We start from the raw sequence: 21,689 nt of genomic DNA on the forward strand, positions 1-21,689 counted from the left end.
GTCACATTTGTTGACTTTGATGGTGACCCAATAAACTGAGTACCGATGGTAGTGACCATGCTTGTATTGACCTTTGGCAGGTCAGTTTGTGTCTACATTTCCTTTAGCACTGGTTTTCCTGCTTCATTGCTTACCGGTGACATCTATTCTGGAGCCTTTAGCTTTGTCGGTTTCTTTGTTTGTGCTTCAGATTCCATCTTTTTCCCTGTATCCACTGCCGATTGCTCTGTATTTCCTATTACCAGAGGCTCTTTGGCCATATCTAATTTTTCACTTGGGTCTTTATCAACTGTTATGTTGATCTTTTGGGTATCAACATTTACAGTGAATAGGACTTCAGGATTTGTATTGCTATCCTCTGCATCCATGCTTTCAGCTGCCGGTTGGTTTTCAGGGATTGCAATTTTTACAGGTGGAGGTAGGTTATCTTTAACCTTTATGCTTGGAGGTCCATCGACTTTCCCTTTCCATTTGTCCTTATCCTTCTGATATACCTTAATAGGCTTGGGATTCCTATATTTTTCTTGTTTTTCTTTTTCAACCAAAAATATGTCCCAACCATCTTCTGTTTCCTCTTAAACCTCTGTAAATCTACTTGCCATCAGTGAAATATGCCGGTGTGCCATGGAAAAAACTATCTGGTTGGCCTGAGCTATCAGATCATCAATTTCTTTTGGGGAATTTAACAGATATACAGCAAGTAGTTTTTCTACTTTTATTTTCTTGTCCAGTTCAATTACTCCTTGCCTTCTGGCCTCAAGTCTTTTGTATAAGTCATCAGGAATTTCATTTATGACTTCCATCAAAACCTTTTTAAACATGTCCATGTGTGGTATTACACTCTCCTCAACTTGCCCTTTCTCATCAGCCGATAGAGTGTCATAAATTTTCTTTATGTTCTTCAGTTTTCCTTCCTTTGTGATCTCATTTAACAAAATGTCTAGAAGTGCCAAGTCATTTTTTGCCTTTTTCTTTTTCTTAGGAGTCAGCTTCCTTTTAGGTGTGACCTTTCTGACCGGAGATCCCACAGCTTGTTGCTTCTGCCTTGTCCTTCTAGGTGAAGGAGTGGTTGCCGGTGAGGGATCTCTTTTCCTAACAACTCTTTTAAAAGTTGTTGGCATATCTCCTTCTGAAGAAGTACCTATCGGTGATAGATGAGCTTCAAGTTGTGGGGCTGCCAACTCATCTTTAGTTATGCTAGTTTTCTTTAATACATCTTCCTAAATGGATTTTTCTTGTCTGGATCCTTTCCTCACAACTGCCTCAACCTTTTTCACTCTTTTCTTTGATTGAATTTGGCTTTCTATGGTTTCAGCACTACCAAATATTTCTTCTTTAGGTTCATTGGGGGCTTCCAGAAGTGCTTTGGCATAAGTTTCAACTATGTGGTCATCTGTTTCATAGCCCATTTCTGTTACCCAGATTGTCCTGGGGATGACTGCTTCCATCCATATTTCATCCTTTTTGATAACAAAGCATATATCATCTTTGTATTTGTCTACAATCTTCTATGATAACCTTGTCCTTTTCTTCATTTTCATCTTTAGTGCTTGGAAAAAGTCATGAATGTTGTTTTCCTTATTCTCACCCATGGTATTGAATAGTTCTATCAATTGCTTTCCTACTGGTATGTCATATCTGAATTCTTTATATCCTATACTGGGAACTTGTTTTGTTATATGAAGCATTAGACACACTAACATATTTCCAAATCTGAAGGTTCCTTTCTTATCCTTCTTTATCTTTCCAAGGTTGTCTATCAGTTCATCCTTTAGCCATTCATAGATGTCAATTTTTGCATTGTTGGTTATTATGTCATAAGCACTCTTAATGCATAAACTTGAAATTGAGTTGAGTCTATTGGCATGAGTGGCTTTGTAACCTAATATCGTGCTTATGAATCTCACATTTGTATCCTTTACATCATTAACCCTTAAAGATCTTTTATCAGATGTTGCACCTGTTAGGTCAATGACTAAATCATTTGAAACTTTCTTGTTTTTATCTGGTCTTTTACCGGTGGCCGATAACCCTGTGATAGCCTTTACCGCTTGCTTGGTGATCTTATGAATTGCATCTAACCAGAAAAATTCTCCATGAACTCTACTTAACACTATCCTAATCACATCCTTAGGAAATTCAGGAATACTAAGGATTTTTGTGAATCCTAGGGTTTCAATGATTTTGTGTTCAGCTTTGATATTGCCGGTATCATCACATATCTCAGTTTTGTACATGGTTTTGATTTCCTCATCTCCTAGCTCTTCAATATTGCAGTGAATATACATTCTAGGGTCTTCAGCATATACAACACCTTTAGGGATTTGAGAGAATGCACCTAAGGTATCATCTTTCTTTGCTATTTTGGGGACCAACTGAAATACGGGTCTAGGTCTTTTAATTACTTTCACAACAATAGGGTTCGCTATGTATTCAATTGCAGAGGTGGATGCCATGATAAAATACCTTTTTCTGTCTTGGATGAATGATTGCCTAGAGTGTGCTTGCTTCTTGCTTGAAATGCCTTAGCTCGGAAATCTTCGCGCTCTCTGAAAGTTTGAAATCATGGTGAAATGAAATGGAGCCAAAACCTTATTTTATAAAGTCTTTTTCGCTACCTACCACATTAATTGCATGCTGGTAATGTATTCACTTAACTTTATTTTCCGGTAATAATTGATTTTCAAAAAAAAAAAAATTTAACCGAGGGAATAATAGCACGTGTCATTAGATTGCCAAACCCTCAAGACAATTTTCTTCAATTAGATGAACAGCTTCTTGCCAGTGGAGCACTGCTCTGTCCTGCTGGTGGAGCATCACATTGTCCTACCGGTGGAGCATTTGTTGGTTCAACCGGTGGAGGAGTATTCCCAATATTTAGATCAGCTTTTCTAATCCATTTCTTTGAGAATTCTTGCTTAACCTCTTCAATTTTTTCTTTACCTTTCAAGCTAGCATTTTTGTTGTCTATCGGTGTACCTTTACTTCTACAAAATTTAGCAATATGCCCAATCTTGTGACATGCATAACAAGTTACATTATTTTTCTGAATAGCTTTCCCATAACCTATGCCAGTTTGTGTTCTGCATTGATTTGATAAATGTCCAAATCTTCCACAAACATAACATCTTACATTCATTATGTAGTTTTCAGAGTTATGACCAACTTTGTTGCATTTGGAGCATTGACCGGTGGGAGGATTGATATTCTGATAATTCCTAGATCTACATTCATTTGCCCTATGACCATATTTATTACAGTTAAAGCATTTTCCATTGAATTTATAAGTATTAGGAGGTCTTACCGGTTTGCTATGATCCTGAGTATTTGCAATACTGGAGCTTTCTCCAACTTCAAATCCAATTCCAGAAGTGTCACCTTTGGGTTTTTGATTCTTCAATAAGGTACTAAGTTCTTCTGAGCTTTTCTTGAATTTTTCTTTATGTTGATTTGCAGTTTCCAATTCCCTTTCCAATATTTCTTTTTGTCTCATTAGTTCATTCGAGTCATTCTGAGTATGCATCAGATCCATCTTCAACATGTCATTTTCATAGCTATTGTGTTCTCATTTGCTGCATCACTTAGTCTTTTGGTCAATTCTTCTTCATTTTTCTTTCTGTCCTCAATCTCTTTGCAAAATCTCATAGTCATATCCTGCATTTCATTTTTTGTTGTCATGTTCTCTTGTTTCAACTTGCTTATCATATCATTAAGTGATTCCTTTTCATCATTCTCATTTTGCAATTTTTCACAAAGTTCTCTTCTCTTATTTCTTGTAACAGTAAGATTTTCTTGAAGTGCCTGAATGATATCCTGAGCTACTTTTAAATCATCTTCTAATTTGCTATTTTTCAACTTCTCTGCATCATAGTCAATAAGAGCTCCTTCAAGTTGCTTCATCAGATTTTCCATCTTTACCAGTTTAAAGATCTTCCTCAAGCTGTTAGGCTACTGAAAATAGAGGACCAGGCTCTGATACCAATTGTTAGGGTTCCCACAGATACTAAGAGGGGGGGTGAATCAATATCTGACCGGTATTCAAATTTTCTTTATGATAAAACATGCAGAACATAAAGTAACAGTGTACCGATATGCAAGAATTAATGTAATAAATAGAATCAAAAACATTCACATGAAAAGAACACCATAACACAAGATGTTTAATGAGGAAACCCGGTGTGGGAAAACCTCAGTGGGATTTGTGACCCACAATATTCACTTACTGGCCAATAAGAGAATATTACTTACAATAGGGGCCTGCACATGTAGGAAGGCCAATTTCCTAGAGCACACTGCTCAGTGAGAAGTCACACTGACTTACAATGAGGATTATACCAATCCAATATTCTGTATTGCTTTATAATAGCATCTCCAATGCTAGATTCAGTACCGGTTCTTGCTCTGTTCTTTATATATACCCTTGACCTATAATTCGCACATTAGGTCTGTCTAATAATTTTCTTTATGCTCGCTTACCTATAACTACAAATGTCTATAATGATCTCCTTTATATACAAGAGTCATTTTACAATTTGCCAAGTCAGCTTACAATAATAATCAAAATATTACATATCAAAAATCCTGTCAGCCTTTGTGCTGGTATACATCTTTTTTTCTGTGCCGGTGCCGGTGCTAGTGTAAAGTGGTCTTGTTGATGCTGGTGCACTATCTTGCTTGAATAATGCTTTTCTGATATGATGTCTTGCCGGTGCCATACGATTGCAAGGTTTCCATCAATGACAAAACCTTCAATCACACACAATGTCTCATTGGAGTGTCCATATGCCAACAATAGGTACCAAATGGGTCTTCAAGAATAAGTTGAATGAAGAAGGCATAGTGGTAAGGAACAAGGCAAGACTTGTATGCAAGGGATATGCTCAGGAAGAGGGAGAAGACTATGCAGAAACCTTTGCCCCAGTGGCAAGACTGGAAGGTGTCTAAATGCTACTTGCATTTGCAGTGTTCAAGGGATTCAAGGTATACCAGATGGATGTGAAGTCTGCATTCTTGAATGGAATCCTAGAAGAAGAAGTGTATATTGAGCAACCAGATGGGTTTGCTTTGTCAAAATATATTAACATTGTGTGTAGATTACACAAGGCCCTGTATGGATTGAAACAAGAACCAAGGGCATGGTATGAATGGTTACACTCTCATCTTGTGAATATAGGATTTCAGAGAACAAGTGAGGACAACAACATCTACTTGAAATCTAAAGGTGATCAGATACTGATCTGTGAAGTATTTTTAGATGACATAATCTTCGGAGGAGATGATGAAATGAGTCATGCATTTGTAAATGAAATGAAGAAAGAGTTTGAGATGTCTCTAATTGGAGAGATAAGGTTCTTCATTGGTCTACAAACTGAGTAGACGAAGGAGGGTATCTTCATTACCTAGTCCAAGTATGTCAAAGAGGTATTGAAGACCTTTGGCATGGAGGAGAGAAAACTGGTTGGAACACTAATGGTGACTAGCTACAAACTAACAAAGGAGGATGATACAACATTGGTGGATGAGAAGGAGTATCGGTTGATGATCAGTAAGCTACACTATGTGGTGCACAACAAACCGGATATTTCTCATATAGTGGGCATAGTGGCCCGTTCTCAGAAGAGTCCAAGAGAATCCCACTTGGTAGCGGTAAAGAGGATTCTTAGATATCTGAAAGGGATAGTTGATTATGGATTGTGGTATCCATATAATGGCAACTTTGATCTCAAAGTGTTTACTAATGCAGATTGGGCAGGTAATGTGGATGACTAGAAGAGTACAACCAGTGGAGAGTTCTTCCTTAGTGGGAAACTCGTCTCATGGACAAGTAAGAAGTAGAGCTGTATTTCCTAGTGTACAGCTGAAGCAGAGTATGTGGCAGCATTTATGAACTACACTTGGGCAATCTAGATGAAGCATGTACTAGATGGCTTCAAAGTGACTATATCTGAACCGGTGAGTATTTTCTGTGATAATACTAGTGCAATCAATATTTCCAAAAATCCGGTATTGCATGCTAGGACCAAGCATATTGAGCTCAAGTATCATTTATTGAGAGAAAAGGTTCAGAGTAAAGAGGTTATATTAAAACATGTTTCTAGTAAGGAGCAGCTAGCAGACATATTCACTAAGCCCTTACCGAAGACTACATTTACCTATTTGAGAGGTAAATTAGGGGTTCTGCCCCTTCATGAAGTGAACTAAAGTTGTGTGCTCCACATCAGTCAAGTACTACTGTGTCAGATCTTACATGATTGATGTGTTGAAGGATGCTACTCCATATGGGGAGCAACATAGTGGAGATTGGAAGCTTGTGCCTCCACTTTGGCATTGTTGTCAAAGGGGGAGAAGATATATTGTTTGGAGAGAAGATGTTGAGCATATACACACTGATCAGTCCAGGTAATGGTGATCCTTTAAGTTGCATAGGTATAGTGTCAACTGGTGTATACATTTTTAATTGAGAAATGATTCATTGAGTATTGCCATCAATGCCAAAGGGGGAGATTGTTGGCATATGATGAAGCGGTGACAATTTATGTTGTCATTGATGTCAATAAGTGAGTAGGTATGTGGTACCCAAGCAGGTGAATAGGTATGAACCAATATGAAGACTAGAAGCGGCTATATTCAACTGGGATGGAGTGAACCGGTATTGAGGTTCACAGTTTGACTATTAGTTGGTAGTCTTAGTTCAGCTCTAGGGTTTCCGGTTTGGCTTGTGCAGTGCAACTGATGATGTTTTGTGATGACTTAGTTAAGAAAAAGGATAAGGATCAGGATGCCACATCAGCTATGTGCACTTGAAGGATTTCTTCGAGGATCTTGCACATGAAGATCGAATGCATTGAATATCTACCTCGAGAATGTGCATTTTTCTTAGAGGTATGAGAAAAGAGCGTGATGGGTTACTATTTTCCAATTGCGATGAAGATTGGACGATGTAGAATGACTTGAGATCTTTCTCATATTGTTATATTCAATGCAAAGTATTTTAACAGTCAAGATTGGACTGCTTGTAATTGTAAACCTAAAATGCTTAGGGTTTAGGGTTTATGCTACCGACCTAATTGTTGTTATCTATAATGTCGATGATGTTTGTTATTGTTTGTGTCTACATGTAGAGATACATGCCAAACCAGGGTGTGGAATCTGCAGAGTGTGATTGCAAAGGAATAGAATTGAAAAGGATCTACCTTAGCAAGTAGTGTTGTTATCAGATCAAAGCTTTACCTATTGACTTCTAACCATCTCAACAAAAGGAAAATCCCTTGACTAGGTAGCTTTAACAGGCTTGCTGAAAATCCTCTAACTAGGTGACTCAAGCTCATTGAGTTCTTTAAATCCTCTTGCAAGGTAACCTTTAACAGGGTTTATAGCCATCCCTTAACTGGGTGATCCCTAACAGGATCGGTTCCTAACAGAACCTTATTGTAAAGTCTTTAACCAGACTAGGCTCCTAATAGAGCGGACTTCAAAAAAGTTCAAAAACAAGGTTGTGGGTATTCATCCCCACCGTGGTTTTTCCCATTTGGGTTTCCATGTGAAAAATCTGTGTGTCATGGGCTATGTATTTTTCATGTGATGATTGAGTAGTTTTTGTTCAGTTGTATATGCATTTAGAGCTAATGGTTGTGATATTACTAATGCAACTCATGCATGTTAAAACTGGTAAAATAGCTATCTAGATTTGAAAAGTGTTGTATGCTATTCGATGTACTTTTGATTTACCGGTTTAGTTGTTTGAAGCATTTTTGTTTAACCGGTATTGGTATGGTTAAGTACAGTGGTATAGATAACTGATTATCTATGTTCAGAGAGTGTCAAAATATTAAAGCAAGTTTTTGTCTGTACTGATTCACCCCCCCCTCAGTACCGGTTAGAGTATTTGCTATTCATCATTATTCATCATATTTTAATTGTCAAATTGTGCCCTAGACTTGGTCCCATAACTAATTAATGACAAATGTCAATACAATTTATCTTTCTTTTCTCTTTTTGTTTTATCTGATTTTTGAAATATTGAGATCATCTTTTAAGTTAATAAAACTCGAAAGTGATCTAATCTTAAATTACATGCATTTCAAATAAATTTTTAATAAAATTTCAGATTACTTCTTATTTTAATATTATTTATAAAAATAGAAATAAAATTTATAGAATTAATTTATGATAAGTAATGATTTATCATTCCTACTTGCTATTACGTAGTTAGAATATGTTTAATGCTTTTGCTCAACTTTACAAGCACACAAATATTTATATTGTCAATGCGAAGAGTGGAATTTGAATGCTTTGCATGGTATTTAGTGTTCAATGAACGTGTTTGAATTTTTAGCCATTTGTTTTTATAGAAATGTAATTATGCTAAGTGTGTTTTTACAGCCATATAATGACAAAAAGCATATATTGTGAATTGTGTGGTAAGAATCCATCAGAGATAAGAAATGCTCTTCTCTCCAATTCAACTAAGCCAATTCTGATGGTAACGGTATTTGATTGATACATAAAATTAATAGATATTTATCTTCCATTATATTGGAATTAGTTGTTGTATCTAGACCACACACTCACAACAATATTAATCAGTCAATTTTTATTAGGAATTGTTACTTTTTTATTATGAAATATGTTATCAATTCTAACCTACTTTTATTGAATTTTTTATTTATACATTAAAGATTTGAAAGGGAAACCAAGTAAAAAATCTGACTAATCAATTGTCTATGATACTTTTGCTATAACTTACCAAAAATTTAAAGTAATATTTTAATTGTCTAATTGTGCCATAAAATGGGTCTCATTATTAATTAATGACAAATGTCAATACAATTTATCTTTCTTACCAACTATGACCCGCTTTAATTGAATCTTTCACTTATCCATTCAAGATATGAAAGGAAAACCAAGTAAAAAAATTGACAAATCAATTGTCCATAAAAATTTTGTTATAACTTACCAAAAGTTGAAAGCAATATTTTAATTGTCAAATTGTGCCATAGACGTGGTCCCATAATTAATTAATGACAAATGTCTATACAATTTATCTTTCTTTTCTCTATTTGTTTTATCTCATTTTTGAACTATTGAGATCATCTTTCAAGTTAATAAAACTTGAAAGTGATCTAATCTTAAATTACATGCATTTCAAATAAATTTTTAATTTTCATTAATTATTTTTTAATAAAATTTCAGATTATTTTTTATTTTATTATTATTTATAAAAAATAGAAATAAAAGTTTATAAGAATTAATTTATGGTAAGTAATAATTTATATATAATAAATGATTTATCCCTCCCACTTGCTATTATGTAGTTAGAATATGTTTAATGCTTGTGCTCAACTTTACAAGCACACTAATATTTATATTGCCAATGTGAAGAGTGGAATTTGAATGCTTTGCATGGTATTTAGTGTTCAATGAATGTATTTGAATTTTTAGTCATTTATTTTTCTAAAAGTGTAATTATTCTAAGTGTGTTTTTACGGCCATATAATGACAAAAAGCATATATTGTGAATTGTGTGGTGAGAATCCACCGGAGATATGAAATGCTCTTCTTTCCAATTCAACTAAGCCAATTATGATGGTAACACTATTTATCTTCCATCGTATTGGAATTAGTCATTGTATAAGGACCACACATACTGATAGCAATATTAATTAGTCAATTTTTATTGGGAATTGTTACTTTTTGATAATGAAATATGTTATCAATTCTAATCTATTTCTATTGAATCTTTTATTTATGCATTCAAGATTTGAAATAAAAACCAAATAAAAAATATGACAAATCAATTGTATATGATACTTTTGCTATAACTTATCAAAAGTTGAAAGCAATATATTAATTGTCTAATTGTGCCATAAAATGGGTCCCATGATTAATTAATGACAAATGTCAATACAATTTATCTTTCTTATCAACTTTGACCTGCTTCTATTGAATCTCTTACTTATGCATTCAAGATGTGAAAGGAAAACCAAGTAAAAAGTCTAACAAATCAGTTGTCTCTGATAATTTTGCTATAACTTACTAAAAGTTGAAAGCGATATTTTAATTGTCAAGTTGTGCCATAGACTTGGTCCCATAGTTAATTAATGACAAATATCAATACAATTTATCTTTCTTTTCTCTTTTTGTTTTATCTATATTTTGAAGTATTGAGATCATCTTTTAAGTTAATAAAATTGAAATTGATATAATCTTAAATTACATATATTTCAAAAAAAAATAAAAATTCATTAATTAATTTTTAATAAAATTTCAGATTATTTCTTATTTTAGTATTATTTATAAAAAATAGAAATAAAAGTTTATAAGAATTAATTTATTGTAATTAATAATTTTTATATAATAAGTGATTTGTCACTCCTACTTTTTATATAATAAGTGATTTACCACAATGCAAAAAACAACACTACAACAACATTAATAGAAACTAACAACAAAAAGAGACCAAGTCTTAGAAAATAAAAAATAGTAGTAGAAAACACCAAAACAAACTATAGGGGTGCCTTTCGCACCTCAGTGGCATCAATGGCACTGTTCCATTCATTAGACGGGAACTTATACATCTCCTTAGCCTCCTTCTTATCCTCCTCTGTGTCTGCAGTGCATTCCCTCAGCAGAGAGAGGGTGAGCGTCGAGCTATGTAAAACCTACAGATGAAATTTGTTAAGGCCCACAATTTGGGAATCCCAGGCCTCCATCTTGCTCTTGAGCCGATTGACATCATCCATGATAGCCTACAATTCAAGCACAGGGCCTAGGTTCTCAATCCTCTGTGTGATGTCCAACATGTCCGTGCGCAACTTTTATATTTGCTCCATAGTAGGGATACCCTAGGGGTTCACAATAGCCATGTCATCCATAGTCTTATCCATCACCTTGGTCACATCTTTAGTAGGGGAATAGTCGATATCATTGCCCAAGCCCATTAGGGGAAGAGAGTTCATCACCTGTTCCGCCATCTTTAAATCTGAGTCCAAGTTACCAAAGTCTGAGGATTTGGTATCAGAATTTTCCTCACCCATGACACCCATAGTGCCCATGTTCATATGGGCCCTATCCTTAACATCAACAGAGTCTTGGGCTTGCATCTCAGAATTGCCTGTGCCAGCGACACCAACAGTGTTTAAAACCATGGGGTTCCTAGTCATATCCACATCCACAACATCCTCACTAGGGGCCCCCATAGTGGTATTAGGGTCCTCTCCCTCCTTGTCCATAATGGGGTCCTCCTCCGAGTCAATATTTTCAATCACAGGGGTCTTCTTTTTGCACAAGCTTTTGGAAGCCAATCTGGAGGATCTCCTTTTAACCTTAGAGTCAGGGGAAGGATTGTCATTCTTAGCATCCTCAAAGGATGAATTGTCATCAAAGACAATGTGTTTGCATTTAACAGGGGTTTTGCCTTTGCCCTTGGATAGGGAGTGGGAGACAATGGGAAAGGTGAACAGAGTCAAGCTGGGCGAGACCGTAGATAAAGAAACAACAAAGGCATAAGCAGGCAGAGACATGGAGAAATTGGCTATAGCAAAGCCTTCATGAGGATACTGGAAAAATCTAGGGAAGGCCATACACAGGGCAACAAGCTGTTGAGGAGTAGGCATGGGGGGCTGAGAGAACGAGAGGTTCTGGGGGGGGGGCAAAGGGCCTCATAAAATTTGTATAGCCTATAAATGAGGCCCTATTGAAGGAGGTAGGGTGGCTTATCCCCATGCTTGGGTTCCATCGTATCTTTAATAGAGCTTTCAATGGAATGTAGTAAATAAAAGGGCAGATAGAGAAAATCATTATTGCGAAAATGATTGAGAAGGGGCAAATGATAGTAGTAAAATTATTTATGTTATTTATTTTGACAGTCAATAATTTAGGTATGATTTATTAAAAAAATGTTAGTTGAAGTTTATTAAGTTAATTACATTATCTAATTATGTTTTTTTTTAGCTTTTTGTAATGCTCACTTCTTACCCAAGTGAACATTACTAAAATGTAGAACTAATTTTTTTTATATAATATATTACTCTAATTAAGGCAAAGGAGATCATTATCATACTCATTATAACATTCAACTAACATTTACGATACCAATGAATCTAATTGGAACAATAGCTTATAACAATACTCAATTAACAAAACTGGCATTTCCTATCCAAGTTCACTTTTTGTATAGTAAACATTGCACCCTGATACATGTACCTACATACCTATTTACACAACTAGATGTACAATACAAAATGTATCAAAGGTTAGATACATAATCATCAAGATAAGTCATATCATTACTTTAAGTGGATCAATCATACAACAAACCTAAGAGCTAGACATAAAGTCTTAGGAGCTCATTGTAGATGGCCTTGCCTACATGAATGCGCAGAGTCTTCATAGTTCGACTTTAAAAAAAATCATATAAATTTATAAAGGAGGGTACACAACCCTTTCTAGGGCCTCATACCCTAGATAGTTCTCTTGTCGGCTACCACCCACTACAGTGAAATAGGGACACAATCTTAGGTATTCTCTTTCTCTTTTATAACTCTATACATAAAAATAAAGGAGGTATTATGCTAATATAAATTATAATTTTTATTGACTAACTTTTATTTTATTTTATTTTTTATACAATAGAGAGACCATTTGTTCTTCTATACTTCTTAAATTTTGAAAGTAAAAGGTCCATCCCTAAAATTACCAATTAACCATGTGGGAGACATAGTATTGAATTTTTTATTATATTGCTAGTTACTTTAATATCACTCCTTTAAATTCTTTGATATGGAAGTATCATTAAATATTAATAAAAAGAAATTATATTAACATCGATGTTAGAATTACTAGACAAGATGTAAATAAGTGGAATAAACAATCAGGAGCAAAATCATTTCTTAACTATTTTAAAATTCAAAATAAATATTCTTTCTTTTTTTGCCAAATAAGAACTCAAATTATAGTATGGAAACAAATCTATTATCTTTTGATATCTATTTTATAGGGTAAAATAAAATAACTCTTCATTCTTTTTTAACAAAACTCTCTTTTTAATTTTTTACATCAATATTAAATTCATTATCTAAATCACTAATTTTATATCAACATTAATCTAAATAATAGGTTAAAAACACAAAGTTGTGTCACACTTTTATAAAGGAAATGATCAATGCTAATTTAACTTTTTAAATTGAATCGATAGAAAGTGAAATATATGTTTTGAATTTTGAAATGATGTAAGCTAATAAAATGTAATTTTTTTTCTGTATATTTTATGTTTTTAATTTTTTTAAAAATTTAAAAAACTATTTGAAGATACTTTCTTTCAAAGTAAAGACTATAATTTAGTTGTTGATAAAATACTAAAATTGAAGTTACATGAGGTGTAACACTTTATGTAGTAAATTTTACCTTTTTTTGTTCATTTTTTTTGTGTATATTGATATCTTGAAACTTTACCGCAAAAATGTATTTTTAACTATATATATTTGAAAAGTTGTGTCTACTGAAATATAACTTTTTATGTTCGGCATCACTTTTTTTCTTAATTATTTATCCAAATTAGAAAATAATTATATCATCTTGACATAGACTCTTTTCTCTAGTACATTTTTTTTTTAATTTTTAAATAAATTTTAGTATTTTTCCATTACAAGATAATCAACCTCACATTTTAGTGTTGATGACTTACTTTAGATAAAAATAAAATATAAAAAATAATTAAAATATTAAAAGATATATATATAGTCCAAGGGGTTGAGCTTAGTTGGTTAAAGCATTGAGTTCTCAATGTGGAGACCCAAGTTCAACTCCCATGAGGGACACCTTTGTGTAGAATTCTAAGTTGTGACCCTTGGTCTTCCAATTGTTGTTTCTAGTTTGGTGCTCAAAAGGAGCTAGTATTTGTAATAAGTTTGCTCAAAAGGAGCTGGTATTTGTAATAAGTTTGTAACGTGGATGCTCGAATGAGCAAAAAATGAGCTTTGTGATTCTATGATACACATATATATGTGTGTGTGTGTGTGTGTGTGTGTGTGTTGGAAAATTCACTTATAGATCTATAAAAGGGTATTTTATACATTTAAAAATATATATTATTTACTAGAGTAGGAGTTGTTGAAACATCAAATTTAAAAAAAAAAATTTTAAAATTGGTAATTAAGTCCAAAGTGGTATAAAATATATATCTAGTAGACAATTCCAATTGGAAAAGTTGTGGCCCATATATAAGATAGCTATAATGAATCTTTATCAGCCATATGTTTGACTAAAATTAATTTTTAGTTAGAATTACTTAAATTCACTTGTTGTAATCAGTTTGTCTTAAACATGACACAATTATGTGTTTTTACCCAATAGTGTTGATAATATTAAATTCTTTAATTTCATAATAACACTACCCTCATAACTATTTTACTTGTTTTGAATAATAAACTCCTCCTTTTACACTAGTGACCAGTAAGAATACATTTATTTATTTAATATATCAACATAAGACCAATAATACCACATTCTTATATCAAATTACTTTTTAACATGAACTAAAATAAATAGCTTTCCAATGAGTAAATTCAACACATATATTTTTGTAGAATAAATACATATTCAAAAGAAGTAATTTTCTAATTTCCAAAGATCTAAAGAAAAAAGAACACAAAAGATTTAAACAAAGCAACTTTCTAAAATATTATTTAGTAAAGATTCAAGAAGATAACTTCCTAAATTCAAACAAGGTAAATTTATAGAATATTATTTCATAAGGATTCTAATAAGATAAATTTCTAAAACAATAATATTGACAAATTTTCAAACAAGATAACTTCATAAAATAATATTTTAAAAGAATCTAATAAATTCGCTCCTTTTTTTTTTTCTTTTTTTTTAAAGATTAATAGTATGTTCTAACAAGGTAACTTTCCAAAAAAAATTAATTAATAAAGCATGTTTCGAATCTCTAGTTGCTACATGGTGAAGTAACTATATTATTTTAAATTCTCTTTTCTTATAAGGAATACGATTAAAAATGTGCCCTATGTAGTCTTATAATTCTACATGGCTTATGTTGGAGCACAGGTAACCAGGAAAAATGTGTTATAATCTAAGTGATCATGCGCAAAAAACCCTAAGTATAATACTCGCTTCCAGAACTATATAACACAATGAGATATTAAACAAACAAAAGATTATCACAATATACATACACATGGATTTACATTGGCAAAAAAATCTAACATTAGTGAAAAACCAATTAAACTTTATCCTACAGTATAATTTATATAATACACATTAGTATCATTTATTTAATAAAATACATACAAATTATAAAATAATAATATCACCAGAATCTAGGATTTGTATACAACCATTCAAAAACATACTGAATTAACTAAGATCTCATTACAATCCTAACAATCACTATAAACCCCTTCTTAATAAGTGTATCAGCCCCTCACAAAGAGGTTTTGTTTCGGGCAGGCAAATTCTTGATGCAATCATTACTACCCATGAGGTCATCCACTCCATGGAGAGAAGTCGCAACCCAGGTATGGTTCTCAAACTTGACATCTCTAAGGCTTATGATAAAGTTAATTGGAAGTTCCTGTATGTTGTCCTCTCTAAAATGGGTTTCCAGGAAAGATTCATCAATATTATCACGGTGGTGATGGAAAGTGTTCAATATTTGGTGATTGTCAACGACACTCCTTGGGGTTTCTTTAAGGCTAGGAAGGGGCTAAGGCAGGGGGACCCCCTCTCACCTTACTTGTTCATTATGGTAGGTGATGTCTTGAGTAGGAATTTCTCCAATTTAATTAGGATGAGAAGAATCTTAGGGGTGAAAGCTGCTTCCACCCTTCCTCTTGTGGTTTTGCAGCAATTTGTTGATGACACCTTCCTTTTTGGCCAATCGTCTGTGATAAAAGCTAAAGAATGGAAACATTTGTTGGAGGAGTACGCCATTGCTTCTGGTCAACTTATCAACTATTGCAAGAGCAAAATTTACTTTTTCAACATAGATAGAAACCTCCAGGGTAAACTTATGCAAATCCTTGGGTGTTGTGTAGCTGATCTCCTTGATTCCTACTTGGGTCTCCCCCTCACTATTAAGGAGGTCACCTCCCATTTTTGGGAATCAATTTTAGAAAGAATGTAGAAGAAACTTATTGGCTGGATCAGAAAAACTCCAAGTAGTGCAAGTAAACTCCAGCTTCTGTTGGCCTCTCTTCAAGATGTCCCAGTCTACTTTCTTTCTCTATTTAAGATTTCCATTGCTATGGTTGAGAAACTTGAGAAAATACAAAGAAGTTTTATGTGGTCAGGGTTGGAGGAAAAGGCTAGCATTAGCTTAGTCAATTGGGAGATGGTGTGAAAACCTAAGTGCATGGGAGGTCTAGGGATTAGAAATTTTTTTTATCTGAATAAGGCCTTGTTGACTAAAATTGGATGGAACCTTATGAAGGACAAAACTAACTAGAGCAAGATTATAAGTGTCAAGTACTTCAATCACTCCCCCTTCTACTCTCTTCTTTCCTCTAATGAGCTCCCTTCAAGGTCTAAGATATGGAGCAACATTGTAAAGAACAGGAAGCTACTCAAATAGGGTCTAAAATGGAAAGTTTGCAATGGTGAGAAGATTAGATTCTGGGAGGACAACTGGATTGGCAATAGACCCCTTTCCTTTTCCCATTTCAATTGTCTCAAGGACACTCTCAAGGACTCGTTAGGCTCTCTCATGATAAACTACATCTCTCCCTCCCGCTACTAGTTATGGCTCATTGATGGTCTGGGAAACAACCCCCAGTGGGCCCATTTGGTTGGAGAGTTACAATCCTTTCTTGAGAAGATCAGGATCCCCTATTTCACTCACACTGATAAACTTGTTTGGGTTGTGAACCCCTTAGGGACTTTCAGTGTCAAATCAGCCTATAATCTCTTGTTTACCCTCATGAATGATTTCTACAGTTGGAGAGAAGTTTGGAACTCTCATCTCATCCCTAAAGTTAACTTCTTCTAGTGGATGACCCTTCATGGGAAGATCCTTACTATCGATAATCTCAAAATGAGGGGATTTCTGCTAGCCAACATGTGTGTCATGTGTAATTGTGTAGAGGAAAGAATAAATCACCTCTTTATCCATTGCCCCTTTGCTTCTATGGTCTAGCAAAAAATTTTGTAGAAATTTAATTTGGCTTGGACCTTCTTAGAAGACTTGCAACAATTTATCAGCAACTAGAAGTGCCCCTCTGCTCACCCATCGATCCATCTGTTTTGGAGACTCATACCTCCCCAGATCTATTGGAATATCTAGAAGGAAAGGAATAATCAAATATTTCATGGTACCAATAACTTGGTTGACATGATGGCTGACATAGGCGAGAAGCTCCTCAGAGAGAATACCATGATCTGCAAATGGAAAACTCCACAATCTGCCCCTATGGTTTTGGATCGCAACTGGATTAAAGCTTAGAATCTGCTAGATAACTTCCTTCGATATGAGAATTCAAAAAAGATGGAGAGGATTAATACCAGATGGTCAACACCTCCCCCTCCATGGCTCAAACTTAATTTTGATGGTGCTAGTCACAATGGTTTTGTGGCAGGAGGTGGAATTATCAGAGACAACATGGGCAACCTAGTTCTGGCCTACGTGATAAATTTTGACTCTGGCTCGAGAAACATGGCTGAGGCCGAGGCCCTTTCTCTCTTCTGGGGGCTTAAGCTAGCTCTTGGTATCAATTCTAAAAGATTGATCATTGAAGGGACTCTAAGTTGATTATTGAGGTAGCTAAAGGAGCTTCAGGGGTTAGCTGGATGATCAACATCGTCGTCAAGGACATCTGGTCCATGATAGTCTAGCTGAAGGAATTTCAAATTCAGCACATCTACAGAGAGGGAAACACATTGGCAGACTCTCTGGCTATGATAGGTCTGGAGATAAAAGGTACGAGGTCTTGGAGACACCTTGATTCTCTTACTGACAAGTAGAAGTACCTTTTTAGGAAACATCAAATTGCCTCTACCAATCAATGGTGTGCCATATATTTTCTTATAAGGGGTCGCATTGGGCCAGCTACTATCCTAAGCTGTTGGAGGGAAATTTATATTCAAATTAGGTGGGCTATGCCAAGCTGGCCTCATGTGGTCCCCACCCTCTCCATCTGATGCCGACGTGGTGGGACACCGAATTCTGTGTCACCGAAGGATTGAAGTGCCAAATTTTAATCATTAATCACAGCAAGGACACCACTTATTACCATAACTAGAACTTAAGATCTCTTCATAATGATGATCTTTGCAAGTTGGTGGAGAAATTAAGAGGTGTCCCTTCACATGCTTCCCAGAGCTAGCGGACACATGCCTTGGGAAACACCACTAAAAATAATTATTGCAACTCACACAATACTTTGGCTATTTCTCAGTCGATTTCTCTTATCTCCAGCTCTGGTTTTTCCCTCTGCATATCCTTCTTCAGGTCTGCACTGCATCTCAACATCACTCTGGAGGAAGCTATCATGGGGGGTGATTTAGTCTGGGTGGAGCTGGACACTATTGATGACTATTTTTGTAATGGCCCATGCGTCTGGATGTATGCTAAGGAAGGGGGAATCATCCTATTCATGGAAGCCATGAGAGGGTTTGACGAAAGCCTCTCCATGCATTTTGTCAACAAGTGGAATGATAGAAGAGTGGTCATGGGGGAAATTTCATTTAAAATCAGTGAGGAAGTTATCACCCAGGCTATGGGTCTCTCTATGGAGGGCAAGAAGTGGAAGAAAAAAAGAAGGGTTGCGGATGAGAACAACATGAACCGCTTATTCAAAAAGGGTGAGGAACTGGCCAAAATGCGTGGGGGTTTCAATAGGGAATGCTTACCCTACCTATGGGACCTGGTGTGCAAGATAATTATGAAATACTTTACCCTCGAGGGAAGGTATGGTATCTTTTACTATTACCATTTCCCATTGCTCAATCACTTTTGCAACCATGACACCATCTTTTTCTGTTCTTTCTCCTACATGCCTTAGAATCTACTGTTAAAGATGTCTGCCACTGCATGAATCAATAGGGTAATTATACCATCCTCCACCAGGGGCTGATGTTTCGAATTTACAATTTTCACAAGGCCCTATATCCCCCTAAGCCCATCTCAGTCCAACCTGCTCCCTCCATCCAAGGTCCCTCTACTGGTTCTAAAAAAGGCCTCAAAAAGACTTCAAAAAAGTTGATGATGCCTTGTCAATCCCCTAACCAAGGCCCACCCTTCCCCCTCAAAATTGGGGAGAAAAATTAAAGCGACCCCTCTACTATGAAACCCACCACCAAGAAACCTAGGAAGGAGCCTAAAATCCTTCTTGTCAAGTCGGATGCAGAGGAGGGTATCACCCTGCGACAGTCCCACAGGTTTGCTAACAAGCCCCAGATGAAGCAAATCATCATGAGAAAGAACTATGCTAATGAGGAAGAGGATGACTATGAGAAAGTGGAAAGTGCAAAGGGGGAGGAGGAAATGGAGGCTACAGAGGGCTCAAATTCCTCCAAACTGGGCAAAAACATCCCCGACTCGGAGACTTTCAAGGAGAATATTAAGAACACCTCCCTTGTTTCTAGCACTTCCCCACCACATACCTCTAAGGGAGATGGAAGGAATTATGAAGGTGGGAAGACTGCTATAGATGGTGGGGAGAAGGAAGAGGTGGTGCAGTGTATGGGTTGCAATTCTATCTCTGATGACTTAAATGGTGTTAAGAAAAAACTGGAGTATCTAGAGTCCTATGTCAACAAAATAGGGAAATTCATCGTCAAAGTTATGCACTCTTTGGCTACCTCTTTCTACTTGCTCCACCAGGAAAAGGTGGAACAAGGTGGGCTAGAAAGCGACACCAATAAGGAACTGTTCCAGTTCCTAGCGGATGAATGGACCGAGCTTATGCTCTCTAAGCACATGCATGTTGAAAAACACGATTAATGGTTGAAACTTTTCCTTTTTTATATAGTTTTTTTCACTAGAATGGCTGGTTTCTTGATAATCTTTCTACTTTTAACAGTTAATATAGTTTAAACAATATGCTCATTTACTACTACTTAAGGTGCTTTTTGGATGAGATTATTTTCAATATTGGGTTATCCATTAGCAGTATGCAGTTTTTATTTTTGAGGACTAAAGTAGGGGTTGGCTGACTGTCGTCAAGCAGCTATGTGTGTGTGTGTTAGTAGTGCTTTTTTCTATGTCTTTGGGTCAGCCCCCTTGTCTTAGCTTCTTTATAATAAAAAAAAATCACTATAAACCCTAAATAACATATAAAATATTAAAAAAACCCAGAACATAGAAATGCACTTATATACATCTCATACATCTAGCCAATCCCAAAATATAACGAGCACACATTAATATGCTAACACTAGCTAGTGATAAAGATTCACTGCCTCCATAAGGAATAGAGGCCCTCACAATATCACAAGGGGTATGGGAGGTGTCCCCATCCCACATAGGTGGGAAGGCTCCCCATGTTGCATGGGAGATGTTAGACAATTCAAATAAATGGAGGACAACTAAGAGGGGGGCGTGAATCAGTTGTCAGTAGATTACCGAAACCTTAAGCATTCAAAAATTTATTACCAGAACATATAAAATCAATACTGAAATGCATAAACCAATTACTAGAATAGTAAATATAACAATTGAGCACAAGAAATAATTAGAGAATAGTTACCATCCATTCATAACACATGACACCAAGATTTGTACGTGGAAAACCTAGTAAAGGGAAAAACCATGGTGGGAAGCCTACCCACAATCAGATAATACTTGTGCAGTAAGTATGTGAGTACAAATTGAGGGGCCTGCACATGCAAGAAGGCCAATAGCCTAGAGCACACTGCTCATCACAAAAGGAGCCTCACTGACTACAAAAGAAATCCAGACTACAATTCGGAAAGAAGAATGAACTGCAATAATAGCATCTCCTATGCTTGAGTACAATTTTGGTTAAGCTCAATATCAGAGGTATTAAACCTCTTGCATAAGCCCAACTCAATCATCTATGATTGACCAAATCCTCTACATGAATGACTATTACATTATTTGCTTCCTTGCATATGATCTAAAATGAGATCTTACACATATATACGAACCTTAGATCTAAATAATTAGGTCGGCCACCCAAATACTAATTCAATAAACCCATTACATAATTTTAAAATAAAATCATAAAACATGTTAGACTGACTAAGGCCAAACAAATATCATCCAACCAATAAATCATCCTGAAAACACATCGGAGAGATCCAACAACACGTTTCATGAAACCGGTCCATAATCTAGATAGTACTAGATCCAATTTAGGTCCACACATGCTAAAGAAATGATTCCATTTAGTCAAGGCATGAACACAATCACCATCAGAATCCTAAATCCCTACAAGAAGCCACACCAACACCACTTATGCATAACATCAAAAATCTTCAATAAAGCTCTGCCGATGAAACCCTTACCATATCAAGAAACCAGGCTTACAAGAATATAAGATAACATCTGATCATTAGGACAATACCAACTAGTTGAAACATATATTTGAATAGCATGAATAGGAGATCTAAGCAAATTCCATATACCAAAGCATATCGGAGTATACCGGATTAACATGATCATTCAACCAGAAACCAACCATCCTACCGGATACCGGTAAACAGCCAAAGCA

At 35.3% G+C, this 21,689-nt stretch overlaps 1 pseudogene; it reads right to left on the minus strand.

Moving 5' to 3' along the window:
* The window catches only part of LOC131036559 (longifolene synthase-like), a 48,427-nt pseudogene extending 36,812 nt beyond the window's left edge, over window positions 1-11,615 (minus strand).
* Window positions 11,616-21,689: the final 10,074 nt, after the last annotated feature.

This window comes from Cryptomeria japonica, chromosome 10, assembly GCF_030272615.1.
Source record: "Cryptomeria japonica chromosome 10, Sugi_1.0, whole genome shotgun sequence".
Classification (NCBI taxonomy): domain Eukaryota; kingdom Viridiplantae; phylum Streptophyta; class Pinopsida; order Cupressales; family Cupressaceae; genus Cryptomeria; species Cryptomeria japonica.